The sequence below is a fragment of the Neovison vison genome, chromosome 4, assembly GCF_020171115.1.
Source record: "Neovison vison isolate M4711 chromosome 4, ASM_NN_V1, whole genome shotgun sequence".
NCBI lineage: Eukaryota > Metazoa > Chordata > Mammalia > Carnivora > Mustelidae > Neogale > Neogale vison.
The window spans coordinates 13555843-13572869 of NC_058094.1; positions in this window are offsets into that span (position 1 = coordinate 13555843).

The following is a 17027-nucleotide window of genomic DNA, read 5'->3' on the forward strand; positions in this document are numbered from 1 at the left end:
TTTCTCCAGGGTTGTGAGGACACAGAGGGTAAGTTTTGAGCCATGTTTTGAAGGAGCAGTGGTGTAGGCCCAAGGGGTAATGGCAGACGGGTGTTTGCATGCAGAAGAAGCCCTTTGAGAAGAGGTACAGGGGCATCCCAGAGCCTGAGGTCGGTGGAGGACTTTGAGTAGTTGCGTGTCGGTGGAAGTTTCAAGCCCATGGCAGGAAAATAAACCTGAGGGGAAGAGAGTGGACAAATCATGGAGGAGCAGACAATGGGTTTCCGAGCGAAGGAATTCAGACTTTAAAAAAAAAAAAAAAAGTACTTTCTCAAGAGAATGAGAAGACAAGCCATAGAGTGGGAGAAAATATTTGAAAAAGACATATCTGATAAATGGTTGTATCCAAAATATATAAAAAGCTCTTAAAATGTAACAATAAGAAAGCAAATAGCCTGATTAAAAATGTGCTAAAGATTTGTGCCCAAAGAAGATGTACAGATGACAAATTAGCATATGAAAAAATGCTTCACATTGTGTGTCTTCAGGGAGTTGCTCATTAGAACAACAATGAGGTACTACTACTACCTATTAGGAAGGTCAAAATCCACAACACTGAGCATGCCAAATGCTAAGGAGGATGGTGAGGAGGTGGGGCAAAAGGAACTCTCATTCACTGCTGGTGGGAATGCAAAATGATACAGCTACTTTGGAAGACAGTTTGGCAGCTCCTTACAAAACTAAATATACTCTTGCTATATGATCCAGCAACTGTGCTCCTTAGTATTTATGCGGGGGAGTTGAAAATTTATGTCCACACAAAAAACCTGGACAGGGACGTGTTTAGTAGCTTTATCCATTATTACCAAAACTTGGAAGCAACCAAGATGTCCTTCAATAGGTGGATGAATAAAAAGGCTGTGGTCCATCCAGACAATGGAACATTATTCAGTGCTAAAAAGAAATGAGCCATTAAGTTCATCAAAAAGACATGGAAATTTACATTATCAAGTGAAAGAAACCAATCTCAAAAGGCCACATTCTGTATGATTCCAACTATATGACCTTCTGAGAGGCAAAGCTATGGAGAAAATAAGAAAATCAGTGGTTTCAAGGAGTTACGAGGTAAGGTGGGAGATGAACAGACAGAGCACAGAGGAGTTTTAGGGCAGTGGATCTGTTCTGTATGGAATTATAATAGGGGGTAGTGTCATAATAGATTTTTCAAAATCCATAGAATGAACAACACCAAGAGTGAACCCTGATGTAAACAATGGGCTTTTGGTGATAATGTTGTGTCAGTGCATGTTCATCTGTTGTGACTAATATCCCCTCTGGTGTGGGACAATAACAATAGGGAGGCTATGCGTGACTGGGACAGGGATATATGAAAACTGTACCTGCCTCTCAACCATGCTGTGAACCTTAATGTGCTTTGAAAAAAATGAAGTCTATTTTTTTAAATTTTATTACCTTCTAAGTGCCAGGACGAGTACCAAGTTGTCACATCATCTCATAGACTATTGGGTGAGAGAATGTGTTATTAATCTCATTTGACAGATAAAGAAATTGAGTTTAGCATATGTAAGCAGCTTGTCTAAAGTTTAACAGGTAGCATATTATTTCTGGGGATTTTAGGATCCCAGATTCATCCCATTGCATTTCAAGTGTGCAATTGTTCCTCTACTCCAGTAAAGTGAATAAGGTCAGGCCTAATGTGCTGGTTTCAAGCTTAGGCCCCAAGAGGCCTGGTATGCTTCCATTCATTCTTTGTGCACAGTTAGGCTTTCTTGTGTTCACAAGGTTTTGCTCTATTAACTTGCTTGGCCTAGCCTGTTGAAGGAAAGGGGAACATATAGAGCAGGAGACACACGGATGAGAATCAAGACACGGTGAAGGGCGCCTGGGTGGCTCAGTGGGTCAAGCCGCTGCCTTCAGCTCAGGTCATGATCTCAGGGTCCTGGGATCGAGTCCCGCATCGGGCTCTCTGCTCAGCAGGGGCCTGCTTCCCTTCCCCTCTCTCTGCCTGCCTCTCTGCCTACTATGATCTCTCTCTCTGTCAAATAAATAAATAAAATCTTAAAAAAAAAAAAATAGACACAGTGAAGCACCAGCCACCCTGATCTGACGGTCACCCGCAGCCGACTGTAAACCCACGAGGAAGCTCGGTGGAGGTGAGAAGAACCACCATGCTGAGCCCAGTCAAAGTCATTGACCTCATGGTCAGAGGTTTAGGTCACAATGTTTTGGGAGGCTTGTTTCACAGCATAGTTAATGTATGCGTAAGGTCTCAATAAATATTCATTGAATGAATGAAGGAAAAAAGACCCCATCCATCCTGAATTTGACAGCCAAGTATTCTCCTTGCCTCTTCATGGCAGGGAGGACATGGTGCTAGCCAGCAAAGTACGCTGGTTGGGAAATTTCTAGAAGAGGACACGGAGGCTCTGAGAGGCACCTTGCCCAGGGTGACAGTTATGGGATGATGGAGCTAGGACCCAGACCTCAGAGCTGGCTCCAAAGCCCATGCTTGCACCCATAATTGCTTATTTTGTATATTTTCAGCCCTGAGAGAGGGAAAGAATAAGCACGAGGTGGAGGTCCAGGCCTAATCCATAAACCTCCTACAAGAGTGAGTGCTTCAGCTTCATTTCACAAACGCGGACACCAAATGTTTCGTGGCCAGTCTGTGATGAGCGGTAGTGATGCTGGTGATTCGTGGAAGAAATCCCCGTTTGACCATCGGACACTAATCATGCAGAAGAGGCAGAAGCATACTTGGAGGTAACAATCAAGAGAGTGGTGCTTTTGGGGCTGCTTCTATCTTTCTCACAAGTGCTTGAAACAAGTGGGAGGTCATAGACGGTTACTGGATAAGAGAATCGCTGTTCAAGGCAGACATTGCAGGCTATACACCTGCAGCTCGTGGTCCAAACACCACCAGTCGGAAATTTGTTGTCCGGCTCTGCATTGTCCTGAGCCTTCTGACTAATCAAGGAAAGAGAAATAGCTCCAGATATGGTGGTTCCTGACACTCTATTTCAGGCTAGCGTTGGTGACGGATTGAACCAGCTTCAGGATTCTTAAAGAACCCAGGGAGCATTTTGGATGTTTGAGACTAGCCACCACCCTCCAGAGTAGAATTCTGTCAGCTCAGGATAACTTGGCACTTTCAATGTTTCCAAGAGGTCTGTTGGGCATTCAGCCCCATCTTTACATACTCATGCTATTAGCGCTTCGTAATTATTACTTAATAGAACCTTACTGGATACAGCATTTCAAAGCAAGATGTATAGGGAAGGAAATAATCAAGAGTTACAGAGATGGGGAAACTGTATGGTCATGCTTACATGGATAACGCAGGAGCTCATCCTATTAAAGTTTACATCCTTATTTACTTTTTTCCCTTTCATTTCTACTGTTTTATGCCTTCTGTTGGTATCTGCCTCTCTACTGACATTTTCTACTTCTTTCCCTGCTAAATGTTAACATAAGAAGTAAACCTCGCCACTCCCATGCATCCGTGGGAAGAGAATGCCCTTTTGGCTAGTGTTACCTAGTTTTACTCTATTATTTAAGAGGCTGGTGGTGGGGGAGTTACCTCTGGGACAGCCCACCCAAAGTCTCTATCATAATTATAGCTGTCAATTACATTGTTGAAAGTATGTTATAAATTTGACTTGAGTTCAATCTAATAATGTCTTCATGAGGAAAGGACGATCATTGCCCTCATTTGATAGATGTGGGAATGAGGTAGAGGGAGCTTGATTTATTCAAAGTCACACAGCTTGTAAGTAGCAAAGCTGGGATTTGAACCCCGGCAACCCATATCCCACATTACCTTCTAAAGTTGGAGTTAATTATGTTAATAAGGCCACCAATGAGCCACCCCATATTCAGTTACTCAGTCTAAGCCACTGCAGCTCCTTTTTTTGTCATCCAGTGTATGTGAAGGCCAACAGTAAGCCAGCCCATATTCAGTTACCCAGTCTGAGCCTCCCTCACTGTTTTTTTTGCCACCTAGTAAACGTTGTCAAGTACACAGTGTAAAATGTTTCCAAATTAGAGTCCTTCTCTGTTCTCTCTCTGACAGCCTGGTGTCAACACTCCCTAGCTCCAGGAATAGCTCTTTAGCAATTGCGAAAATATTCTTTCCCTCCCTCCTCCGTTGGCTGGTTTCCAAGTGTTAGGTTATGGGTCTGGGAGTCTACACGCTGTGAACCTGTGGGATAAGACACAATTTGGAGCCTCAAAGGAAGCTGCTCTTGGCAGTTGGACCCAGAAGGGAGCAAAGTCATGTGGCCTGTGTCTCTGTCTCTGTGGATTTTCCTCCTACAGAGAAACATAAGTATTTACTCAGGGTCTTTCCCCAGGTGCTCAGAAAAGTCTCTTGTACAAAGTCAGTGACGTTATCCAAAGCTGAAGCTGAAATCCTTGTGTGGGTTTGCCCCATAAAGGGAAACTCTGAGCTTCGAAGACAGGCAGACGTGATCTCTTCTCCCTGTGCTGTCTTCTTACTACCTGCACTAACCTAAGGCGGTTACATAGCTGTAGGGCCTCAGTTTCCTCATTTGTAAAGTAGGAGAAGTGGGCTTTTTTTTTTTAAATACAGAGTTCCCCGAAGCGGATGTCAGGTATCACACACTTCTAGCAGACTGAGAGCTCACTGCAGAGTAGCAATACTTTCTCCATCCTCTCTTTGAGGGTCTCCAGATGTCTATTGTTTCTGCACTCAAATCAAGAGACTGTCTTTACCATTTGGGTAGTTGTCCCCATAGAAATGACTGTGTGAAATTGGGTCTAGGTAAACATGTGTTGGATTCATCTCCTGCTACAGGTGTTTCTTGTGTGCCTAGAATTGTCATAACTTCTGGAGGTGGTGCTGGGTGACCATAAAGTGGGAGACAATGTCATGTATACCAAGTTTGTCCTCTGATGGAGATATACATAAGGGCAATAGTAAGAAAAATGGAAAAAATTGGTAGAAAATGAATGTTTTGGAAATGATGTGAATTGTGTAAAGAAGTGATAGCTGTGATCCTCCCACTTGGAAGGGTGCCCATCCCACAATAGGGAACTGGATCTAGTTAAACACGTGTTATAATTTGACGTGTCTTGTATGTCGTCTCCGTGTTTGCCTTGCTGAATTGACCAGTCCTATTTAGCAGAAATATGATGAAGGCCACATATGCAATTTTAGATTTTCTAGCAGCCTCATGTAAAAAAGGTATAAAGAAACACATGAAATTATTTTTTTAAAAGATTTTATTTATTTACCTGAGAGAGAGAGAGAGACAGAGAGAGAACAAGTGCACAGGTGGGGGGAGGGGCAGAAGGAGAGAGAGAAGCAGATTCCCTTATGAGCAGGGAGCCCAATGCAGGGCTAGATGCCAGGACCCAGGATCTTGATCTGAGCCAAAGGCAGATGCTTGACCGATTGAGCCACCCAGGTGCCCCCTCATGAAATTACTTACAATTTACTTCATTGAAGCCGGTATATTAACATTATTATCAGTTCAACTCATTATCAATGTAGAAAATTACTAGTGTGATATTTTACATATTTTTTCCCATACGAAGTCTTCAAAACATGCTGTGTATTGATAGAGCACATCTCAGTTTCAACTAGTCTCATTTCAAGTACTTGTAACTGCCCATGGCAAGTGACTCCATGTTGGATAGTGGAGTGCTGGATGCTGAGTTCTTTGGGGCAAGAGACCTGTCTTTTCTTCTTCTTTGAGATTTACTTATTTATTTGGGGGGAGAGGCAGAAGGAGAGGGAGAGAGACAATCTCAAGCAGACTCCCCACTCAGCGCAAAGCCTGATGTGGGGCTTGATCCCGCCACTCTGATATCACAGCCCTAGCTGAAATCAAGGGTCAGACAGAGTCATCCGGCTGCCCCTTGTCTTCTTTGTATCTCCACTCTACTCATCCTTGTGCCTAGGACATGCCCTATGCTGACTCAGCATCTGGCCTTCTATCACATGGATTTGAGTTCCATTTCACACTTTTGCTCAAGCAGCTTACTTCCACCTTCTCCTACCACAGAGAAGTAAGTGACACTCTCTTCCTTTGCCCATTGGCCCTCACTTGTCCCCCTGAGCCTCTTGTTGGCACCTTCCTGTTGCTGGAATCAGTAAGAAACTCTTTCCACGATGCACCAGGTAATTACCCAATCCAATGTTGATGTGCCTTCGGGGTGTCCCAACAGACGGCCTTTGGTCCTGGACATCCCACTAATGAGCAGACACTGAGGGATTGGAACCAGTTAAAAGGAGGCAGCAGAGAGTAAGAAAAGGTTGACAGGGCTGGATTTATGTGAAGAGGTTGGGAAAGATGGACTTGGTGATGCACAGAGAAGACTAAGCCACGTGAGGTGTTCATACTGTAGCACACACATGAAAGGATGTGCTGAGAAGGACAGGGACCAATTATTCTCATTAGCCATGAAGCAGGGGCTTGATCTCTGGCAGGACAACTGAAATTATGGAGATAAAATTCAGCTATTAAATTGAAGAGAAGAAAGAAGAGGACTGTGACATCAAACACACTTCTGTTCAAACCCTGTCCACTTACAAACCCTATGAACTTGAGTATATTATTTAATCTCTCTGGGCCTTGGTTTTGCCATATCTTAAGTGGGACTAAAGTTTCAACATTAAAGGTGATCTTGACTATTCAATCCTGTAGAATATATATTCCCCAGGGCTGTGCTTGGCATTAAAGATGGCATTCTCTTTCAGCCCCTTAGCATTCCATGAGGGGGTCACTGTGTGGTGGTTAACAGGGGCTAGGGACTCTCACACCCTAACAATAGCACTCAGTTCTGCATTTGGGCAACTTGTAGAACTTAGAGGAGAGAGAAGATCTCTGGCTGTCCTTGTTTGTCTCGGAAAATGGTTGACTCATTTCCAAAATTAGAACATGATTCACTTGGTAAGTGCTCTAAGACCAGGTAAGAAAAGTTCAAAAGCAGGAAGTCCAAAACGGGAGAAATAAATTCTGGCTGGGAAGGCACAGGGTGACAGCAGACACTTTTTCATAAGCTAGTTATTGAATTCTTCAGGTAGCTACTGTTAATTCCCCCTGCCACTTCTTTTAACTAAATGAGAAAATGAACTCAGAGAGAGTATTATATAACCTACCCAAAGACATGCAGTCAAATTACGGTAATCAGGATCCAAATTCAGATCGGACTCTGCTATCCAAGCTCTGGTTTACCGTGCTGTTTCCACCAGGGTTACCAAACATTGATCAGGTTCTGCTGTACACGAGACTCCAACCAAGGAACTGGAGGGATGTAATCCATTTTAGGAAGAGAATCTTTCCTTCTGATGTTCTACTCCCTCTCCCCAAGTCTTTGGCTGGATTTGTAATTCTCACGAAATCAGACTGTCTGGTTTCAGTGTTTCCCAAATGTCTGGGGAGAATACTGCTAATGGTATGAGGCTGTGAGAAAGTTGTTCTCTTTTTGATTCTCTTCCATTCCTTCTGGGGAGATGCTCAGTTTGGTGCTATTCCTTTTGACTTTTCCAACATTTGCTCCATTTTTTCTGAAGGAAGAGAGAGGAAGGCTCCAGAGCAGAGCTTGGGTGAGCAATGTGGTCTACCTGCAATTTAATACCATTGTGATATTTACACAGTATTTTCTATTTAAAGAAACTGATACTGGTTTTCTATTTATGTAACAGTATAGTTTCCATGTATGGTAAATTAAAAGTGATTGGATTAAATATCTGAGGCCAATGGTGGTGTGTGCCATTCACATACCTGTCAAAATTGCTCCAGAAATACATAAAGCTTGGGAAACACTGATCCATGCCCATATTGTTCTTTTATGGCAGAGATCAGAACATAAGTGAGAAGTCCCTCATTTGCCTACAAATGTCCCTGTTCAGATTTACTTTGGAGCAAGACCTGCATGGGACTTTGGGGCTTGAGCAATAATTCTGCCCTCAGGGAAGTCACTTGCCTTCTCAGAACTTTGTTTCTGCTGAATTACACTGATCTCTGGGGTTCTGCAGTAGTTTCCAAATTTCTGTGGGGATATCTGCACCCCCCACCCTGCTTTTGCTCCTTGAACTCAATAATTTTTAGTGGGAAGCCTCATGATCTGGGTTTGGGAGCTGGTTTCAGGAATTAGGAATGGTGGGGACCATGGCAAAGGTCACCACTCATTCAGGCTCATTAGCATTCTCTCTTATCTGAGTGATGGCTCCAACTGCCCCACAGAATTGGGTAAAGGGATGGCTCTTTTGAACAAATATATTGCTAAGCCCTTTGTTGAATGGTGTGGGATTTGACCCCTCAGACAGCCCACTTTATGCAGCATGGCTCTGCACTTAAGGTCTGATTTTATTTTACCAATGGCTTTAGCTCTCTTAGTGACTTCCAGAATACAAGGACAATGTTGGTCCAATTTGTCCTGTGAATGGACATTAAATAGTGAATAATATTTGGTCAATTTTCCAACTCTTTTCAGTATTTAAGCAAAGCTAATTAGAAATTTTAATTATAACTTTTTAGCCTGGGACCCACAGGGAGATTATATATATATATATATAAAATATATAATATATATCTTATATTATATTTAAGACCTTATATTATCACAGCCTTATAGGGACTGATCAACTTTATTTATTTATTTATTTTCAGCGTAACAGAGTTCATTGTTTATGCACCACACCCAGTGCTCCATGCAATACGTGCCCTCCATAATACCCACCACATGGATCCCCCAACCTCCCACCCCCTGCCTGTTCAAAACCCTCAGGTTGTTTCTCAGAGTCCATAGTCTCTCATGGTTCATCTCCCCTTCCAATTTCCCTCAACTCCCTTTTCTTCTCCATCTCCCCATGTCCTCCATGTTATTTGTTATGCTCCACAAATAAGTGAAACCATATGATAATTGTCTCTGCTTGACTTATTTCACTCAGCATGATCTCTTCCAGTCCCGTCCATGTTGATACAAAAGTTTGGTATTCATCCTTTCTGAGTCAACAAAACAAAGAGGCAACCCACGGAATGGGAGAAGATATTTGCAAATGACATTACAGACAAAAGGTTGGTATCCAGGATCTATAAAGAACTTCTCAAACTCAACACACACAAAACAGATAATCATATCAAAAAAAAAAATGGGCAGAAGACATGAACAGACACTTCTCCAATGAAAACATACAAATGGCTATCAGACACATGAAAAAATGTTCATCATCACTAGCCATCAGGGAGATTCAAATTAAAACCACATTGAGATACCACCTTACACCAGTCAGAATGGCCAAAATTAGCAAGACAGGAAACAACGTGTGTTGGAGAGGATGTGGAGAAAGGGGTACCCTCTTACACTGTGGATGGGAATGCAAATTGGTGCAGCCACTTTGGAGAACAGTGTGGAGATTCCTCAAGAAATTAAAAATAGAGCTTCCTTTGACCCTGCAATTGCACTACTGCATATTTACCCCAAAGATACAGATGTAGTGAAAAGAAGGGCCATCTGTATCCCAATGTATAGCAGCAATGGCCATGGTCGCCAAACTGTGGAAAGAACCAAGATGCCCTTCAACAGACAAATGGATAAGGGACTGATCAACTTTTACCCTAATGGAAAGATGGTAAACATTTTAAGCTTTACAGACCATACCTACAACTTGAGTATGGTCATATGGAGGCAACCACTGGCAATGGAATGAATGAGCTTGCCACTGCTCCTGTAGGACTTTATTTATGAAATCAGGTGATGGGTTTGATTTGGCCACCAGGCCAGTATGCCAAACCCTGCTTGAAAATGTATTTATTGTTTTAACCTTTCTTCTATACCACATGCCCACACACACCCTCAGTTACTTTGTTTGGGAAGCAAGATAGCCTGGTGGTTAAGGAAGGCTCAGATGGGGATAAGACTCTTCCTGTGCAGTCCTATCCATTGTTTTGTAAATCATACAGTGGATAAAAAATATGCATACCTTTCAGGACTCAGGAATTAAAGGAGACACACATGTCACATGGTTGACACATGTTAAGTGCTCATTACATATCTATTTGCAACTCTCATCCCCATTGTAATCCCTAATGTGCCATAGAACCAGAATGACAGTCTCCTTCTTTCCTCACACTCACAAAGTCCTCACAGAACAGCTTTTTCTACTCCCCCCACAAGCCTGGGCTGGGCCAACATAATTTCCTCAGGTGCAATGTGCGGCTGTTCTTGGCTTTCTGGCTTGTTGGGATCCTCTGAGTCTTGGGTGTGGAGAAAATCAAGCAGCCTCTTCCAGGAATTCAGTGAAAAAGAATTTCTAGGCAAATTGCCTAAAGGCTACACTATGTTCTTAGAAAGCAGCTGTTGTATCTGTTAAGAGTTGATTATGTGAGACCATTGGCAGGAGTTTTTTGTTTTGTTTTGTTTTGTTTTTATTTTTGTTTTTTTTTTTTAGGACTGACTCTGAGACACTTGGCTCCAAAGGCTTTAGGTGACAACACCACCACCACCTCCATGGCCAAGGACCAATACCACTACAAGACAATCCGGGAAGGATGGTGTGCTCCAGAGATTTGACAGCTGTCCTGACAGTGTCTTCACCTGCTCTCTGCAGATTTGGGCTCCATTAACTCTGCCCAGTCCAAGACAAAACACAGAAGAAGAGGGACAGAAAACAACAGAACGTCAGCAGGTGACTTGGGTTTCCTTCTAGGGCTGTGTCAAAAAGACCCTGTGGTAGGCAGGCTGACTTCTATTTCCTCTGTTGGTACAAGACCTCTACCAAGCTTGCTATCTTGGAGTCTTTGAAAGTTAGAGCTGACATGGATTTTGAAAATACCTTAGTCTAACTCTTGTTTTCCGCCATAGCAGGCTGAGCGAGGTCCAGAGAGAATATGGCAGTTGCCTCAAACTATGCAGATCTCATGCTAAAGTCAGGTCTTCTGAATTTCCCATTTTGGGGCCATTGTCACAGTGAGGTATATGAATTTCTGCTTGAGAGTTTTCCAAGGATTTAAGTAGTGAATAACTTAGAAGGAATAATTCTCCTCTCTTACCTCATAATATAAGTTATCAGCCAGTTCTCACAATATATGAATACACACACACATAAACATAGGTATTTATGTATATATATGCATACCTATTTATAATTTAAATATTCATTCATTATTTATCCATTTCATAAATGTTGAGTGCCTTTTTTTGTTTCTAGTGCTGTATTTAGAATCTATGTTGTATATGTGTGTGTGTGTAATTGTGTGTGTGCGTGGATGCATGAGTGTGTTTTGGGGAGGGTATGGTATAATAGCAAGGAATTCAGTTTTGGCTCTTATGAATTTATAGTTTCATGATTTTTGTGGGTCAGAAACTGGAGAAGGGCTCAGCTGGGTAGATATTTGTGGTCTCCCACTGGATTGCAGGCTGATGTTAGCTGGAGCTTCATTCTTCTGAAGGCTTAACTGGGCTGAACATCTACCCTGGAGCTGAAAAATCCAGATCCAAGTTGATACTCTCAAAGCACTGGCAAGTTGGTGCTGGCTGTTGGCCAGAGGCCTAGTGCTTCTCCATGAGGATGTTTGAGTGCCCTCATGGCATTGGTGGTTGGCTCTCCTCAGAGTGAGCAATTTGTGAACCCAAGCCAGAAGCTGCAATGCCTTTTATGACCTAACCTTGGGTGTCATCTTCACTTCTGCCATATTTAATTGGCTAGCCATGAATCAATGTGGGAGATGATTCACAAAAGCAGGAATACTACTACGTGAGGATCTTTGGCAGCCATATTGTAGAGTGGCTTCCATGTAATCTAAGTGGGAAATGTATGGATAATTATTATTCTGTGTGATAAATCACATGAAATAGGAAATATAGAGCTTAAGAGGGCAAAAGATAAGTATAAATAACCCACTCTAAAGTTGGGGGAGCATGACATTAGTGACATTCTGTTAAAGACTTTTTGGAGAAAATGGAATTTAAGCTGAGGCGTGACTGTAGAGCAGGAAATGGACAGGCTTGGGAGTAAGCATGTGGGAATAGTGTCCCAGGCAGAAGGAAGAACATTCCTTAGGTTGCAGCTTGAATGCCACTCCCTCCAAAATTCTAGTCCCAGGAGACATAAGATGAAAAAAAGGCTCATACTTAAATAAGTTGGCAAAATACAGTATACTTCAGATCTTAATAAAGATTTATAGTTCTCTCTGACACACTCAAGGTTTGAGAAATTTTTCACCAAAGATAACTTTTAATAGTTCCACTCTCAACTTATTTGAACATGGGAAAAGGTAATGTTCTGTGGAGCACATTTTGAGAAAAGTTGCACTAGACATGCAGGTCAGTGCTTTCAGTGGTCACCAAAACCTTCTCAGTAATTTGGAGGACAAGGGAAGAAGCTATGTGGTTTCCCTACTTGAAGAGTAAGGAACAGAGAATTCATTCATTTATCCACTTTATTAGTGAACACCCTTTTGACCGTAAGAGATGAAATCTGATTCAAAGAGGCTTCAGCCAAAAATTGGAAATTATTATTTCACGTAATGAAAAGATTAAGAGTAGATATTCAGGCTTACCTGGATCCAGGCATTCAAACCAGATCATCAGAAATCTGCATAGACCTTATTCTCAGCCAGAGTCTTTCCAGATGATGGCTAATGAGCCTACCAGCAATTTCGATTTACCATATGCCAGATGCGTAACCATGAACAAAAATGATGTCTAGTTGTTTCAGCAAAAGCCTGATGATGGACATTGATTGAGTTAGTGAGGTCATAGGCAAAGAGTATACAATGTTACACATTGGCTTGATATGCGGCAGGTGATCCTTTGGAGCCAAGGGATTGAGGGCAGTCCTATCAGAAACTGTATGGATTTAGAGAGAGAGAGAAGAATGAGTCATTCTTCAAATGGTAGAGGACAATTCTTGGACAAAAGGATCCAGGTAAATAAAAACAAAGGGTGTCCATTTCCACCTTCATATATTAATTAATTGAACATTTATTAAGTTTAGTTTCTTGTTTACTCACAGAGAATACAGAGATTATTAATCCCTCCCTTCAAGGGCATGGAATCATGGATACCAAAGGGTCACCCAGGCTGGGTCATTAGATGTTGGCTTTATTTCTGTACCCAGCCTTCCAATTCAAGAGTTCCAGGGCATGTCTCAGAGAAGCTACAAATGACTACCTGTCATATAGACAGAAATGACAAGGGCATTTCTTACAGGTGCCGAAGGTCTGTAATTATAATGGTGCTCTAACAAAGGCCATGCCAAGGGCAGAGAGGATAAGTCATTCATTCTACACCAGTGGTTCTCAACTATCTCTAACTATCATAATCATTTAGCAAGATTAAAAAAACAAATGCCAGAGGCCTAACTTACAGATTTTTATTTAATTGGCCTGGAATAGGGCTACTGGACATGGGTCTTTTTGAAAAGTCTTCTGGCCTATTGTGATATGCAGCCAGGACAGAGAACCATTGCTCTAAGTAGATCATCAGCTGCTTGAGAGCGGCTTCAAGGTGTGCTCTCCTCATCATTGACTCCTTAGCACCTAGCACAGGGCCTAGCATAAAGTGAAGGCTCAAGAAATGCTTTTTGAATAAATGAATGAATGAATGAGAGATTTCTGCAAGCAAGAATCAAAACCTTGGTTTTTCCCTTTCCCCCTACATCCTGTGCATCTTGAAAAACAAGGGACACATTTTCTTTGAAGGGTATACAATATCTTCAAAGTGTGCAGGAATCTTGTGAATTTACACAGCACTGTGGTGAAGAAGGTTTTTTTCCTTTTCCCCACTTAACTAACAGGGCACTCAATCAGAGAGCACACAAATGATTTGCCTCAGGGCCTCAGAGAGGAATAATGATAGGTTTGTGGGGTCTCTGATGCAATTACAAGTAAGCTGATGGAAAGAGATTAAGGCTGCAATTTGGAAACATAAAAGGTTAATATAGGGTAGATGTTTTGGGCCTGAATTTGATTTCTGGGACAGCTGACCAGCGCTAGAGTCACATTACTTCCAATTCAGAAGTATTATTTGTGTCGATGCTGCCGGAGGCTCCTGTCAGACCCCGTCAGGTGTCCCTGCACAAGCTGTTCCCCAGAAGCATCCAATGAGATGTAGGTTATTCCAGTTCTTTCTAGATTAGCAGAAGCCACTGTATTAACGGTCCTGGTTTCATGAACTATTGGGTTTAGAAATACGTTTTGTTGCATTACTCTTGAGGGAATGGCTGTGAACCCCAAGAGCAATCACCATGGCAAAAGCTGCTGGTCTCCAAACACTGGGGGGAAGGATGCTTCTGTTAGCCCTTCTCTGTTGCCTCACTTTGGTCCTTGGTGATTGTTCTCCATTCCCAGGCACCTGTTCTCATGGGCTCTGGAGCCAGACTTCCTGGTTTGTGCCCCAGCCCTGTTTCTAGCTTTGTGACCTTTATCAGCTCACATTTCCTCTGAATCTCAATTTTCTCATCTGCCAAATGGGGGCAAAAATAGTACCTATCTTAAAAAATTGCTATGAAGATTAAATAAAAATTTTTATACACATAAACACACAAATGAATATTCTCTTCTAAGGTATATACCTGTCTTAGAAGAGCACTAAGCACATTGTAGGTGGCCAGGAAACCTGAACTATATTACATTGTGGATTTTTGTACATGACTACACACCATTCTTGACAATGTGCCCTGATGGACCTCCATCTTGTTCTCCCCTCCCTGTCATATCTTAGAAAAGTCCCCTTGGCTAACTTGGCACACATCACTGCCCTTGTTATCTTGGCTGTAAGACTCCTAGTCTTTGTGAAGGGAGGCCTCTGGAGCTGTGCATGGCACACAAGACATGGCCACTAGGGCAGCTCTGCCATGCTCCACACTTTAAAAATTATATATATATATATAAATATCTTATTCTCCATCTCCCTCTGCCCTTCCCCTCCTGTTCATGCTCTCTCTCTGTCTCTCAAGTATATATAAATATAAATATGTAAATAAATATATACAATATAAATTAATATAAATAAATAAATAATATATAAATATATATATATTTATATTTATGCCCCACTGAGTAGGCAGCCTGATGTTGGCTGGGCTCAAATGCCAGTACCCTGGGATCATGACCTGAGTAGAAGGCAGATGCTTAACCAATTGTGCCAATAGGTGCCCCAGTGCTCTATCCTTTATACACTGAGCTTACACGCTCTTCCTCAGGGGAAACATTTCTTGGGTATGATGACTGGATTGGACCCTGATCACACATTCCATGCCCCACACCCGAGCCCAGGGATGTGGTCTCTAACCAAGCTCTTCCTCCTGTTGCCATATCTGTCCATCAGCCCCACTTCACCTGATTATTTCCCCTTTGTATATGCTTCCCTTTTATTTCTGGTGCTTTACCCACAGCAGTGCTTGAAAAATTGCTTTTAAGTGCCTATCTTCATGGTCAGACCATAAGTTCCATGAGGGCAGGACCATGCCTGTTCTTTTCAGCTTCATATTTCCCTTGCCATGCTCAGTGTGTGGTACATGAACTATCTATCATATTTATTAACCTTTGGATGGAGGCTGTGCTAAACCCTGACTATGCATTGGGTGCTGATAATGTAGTTAAAAGGAAGGAAGAGCAAGGAAACTTAAAATTAGAGACTTGAAGTTATACATTATTAAAAGTTCATGCAATCATTGCAATTGGGTATCAAGGATCCTGACTGAGTTAGGGATCTTTCAGAAGTAGTAAGGACCCTTAGAAGTTGTTCCTATTCTGCCAAAGGCCCTCAATATTCAAAGGTTTGGTAACTCACATAGGTTCCAAAACTCGAGTACATCTTGGGGATGCTCCTGTTCAATCTAGATCCACAATCTCATGGCATCTAGGGATCCTTGTTTCTTCTGACCCATGTCCAGCTCCTGGTCCTCACCCTCATAATCTATATTGAGCATATATTCATTCCTCCATCTTGATCTGATTCCTGTCATTGACTTGTGTGTGTTCCCATCTCTGATTTTCATTAATGCCTGCAGGTATCTTCTTGTCCAAGACTCTGAGGTTGGTTGGCTTCCATTCCCAGTCATAGCATTGCTGGCTACATATTCAAATCCATTCCTCCATAGAGACTTGACATCCAGTTTACAGAGGAAACCATGAGAAGATGGCTACTTAACTCTCAAGAATGTATCTAGTACTTGGGAGTATTTAAGATCCCTTCCACTGAGGTTCTATAACAGAAGAGTAAAAAAAAAAAAGATAATCTATGTCACCTCAGTGTATCACTCATACCAAAAACTCAATGAAAATCCACTTTAAAGAGATATAATAGTTCACAGTTGGCATCAGGAAAATCCAAATCAAAACCACAATGAGATACCACATTACACGATTCAGAAACAAGACAGGAAACAACAAATGTTGGCAAAGATGCAGAGAAACGGGAACCCTCTTATACTGCTGGTGGGAATGCAAGCTGGTACAGCCATCTGGAAAATAGTATGGAGGTTCCTCAAGAAGTTAAAAATAGAGCTATCCTGGGGCGCCTGGGTGGCTCAGTGGGTTAAGCCGCTGCCTTCGGCTCAGGTCATGATCTCAGGGTCCTGGGATCGAGTCCCGCATCGGGCTCTCTGCTCAGCAGGGAGTCTGCTTCCCTCTCTCTCTCTGCCTGCCTCTCTGTCTACTTGTGATCTCTCTCTGTCAAATAAATAAATAAAATCTTAAAAAAAAAATAGAGCTATCCTAGGACCCAGCAATTGCACTACTAGGCATTTACCCCAAATCCAAAAGGACATCTGCACACCAATGTTTATAGCAGCAGTGTCTTATAATGGCAGAACTATGGAAAGAGCCCAAATGTCCATCAACAGATGAATGGATAAAGAAGTTATGGTATATATATATATATAGCCTCCAAAAATTGAAATCTTGCCATTTGCATTGACATGGGTGGAACTGGAGGGTATTATGCTGAGCAAAGTAAGTCAATCAGAGAAAGACAATTAAAGAGACTGAGGATTGCTGGACAGGAGATAGAGGGGAGATGCGGTAACTGGATGATGGGCATGAAGGAGGGCA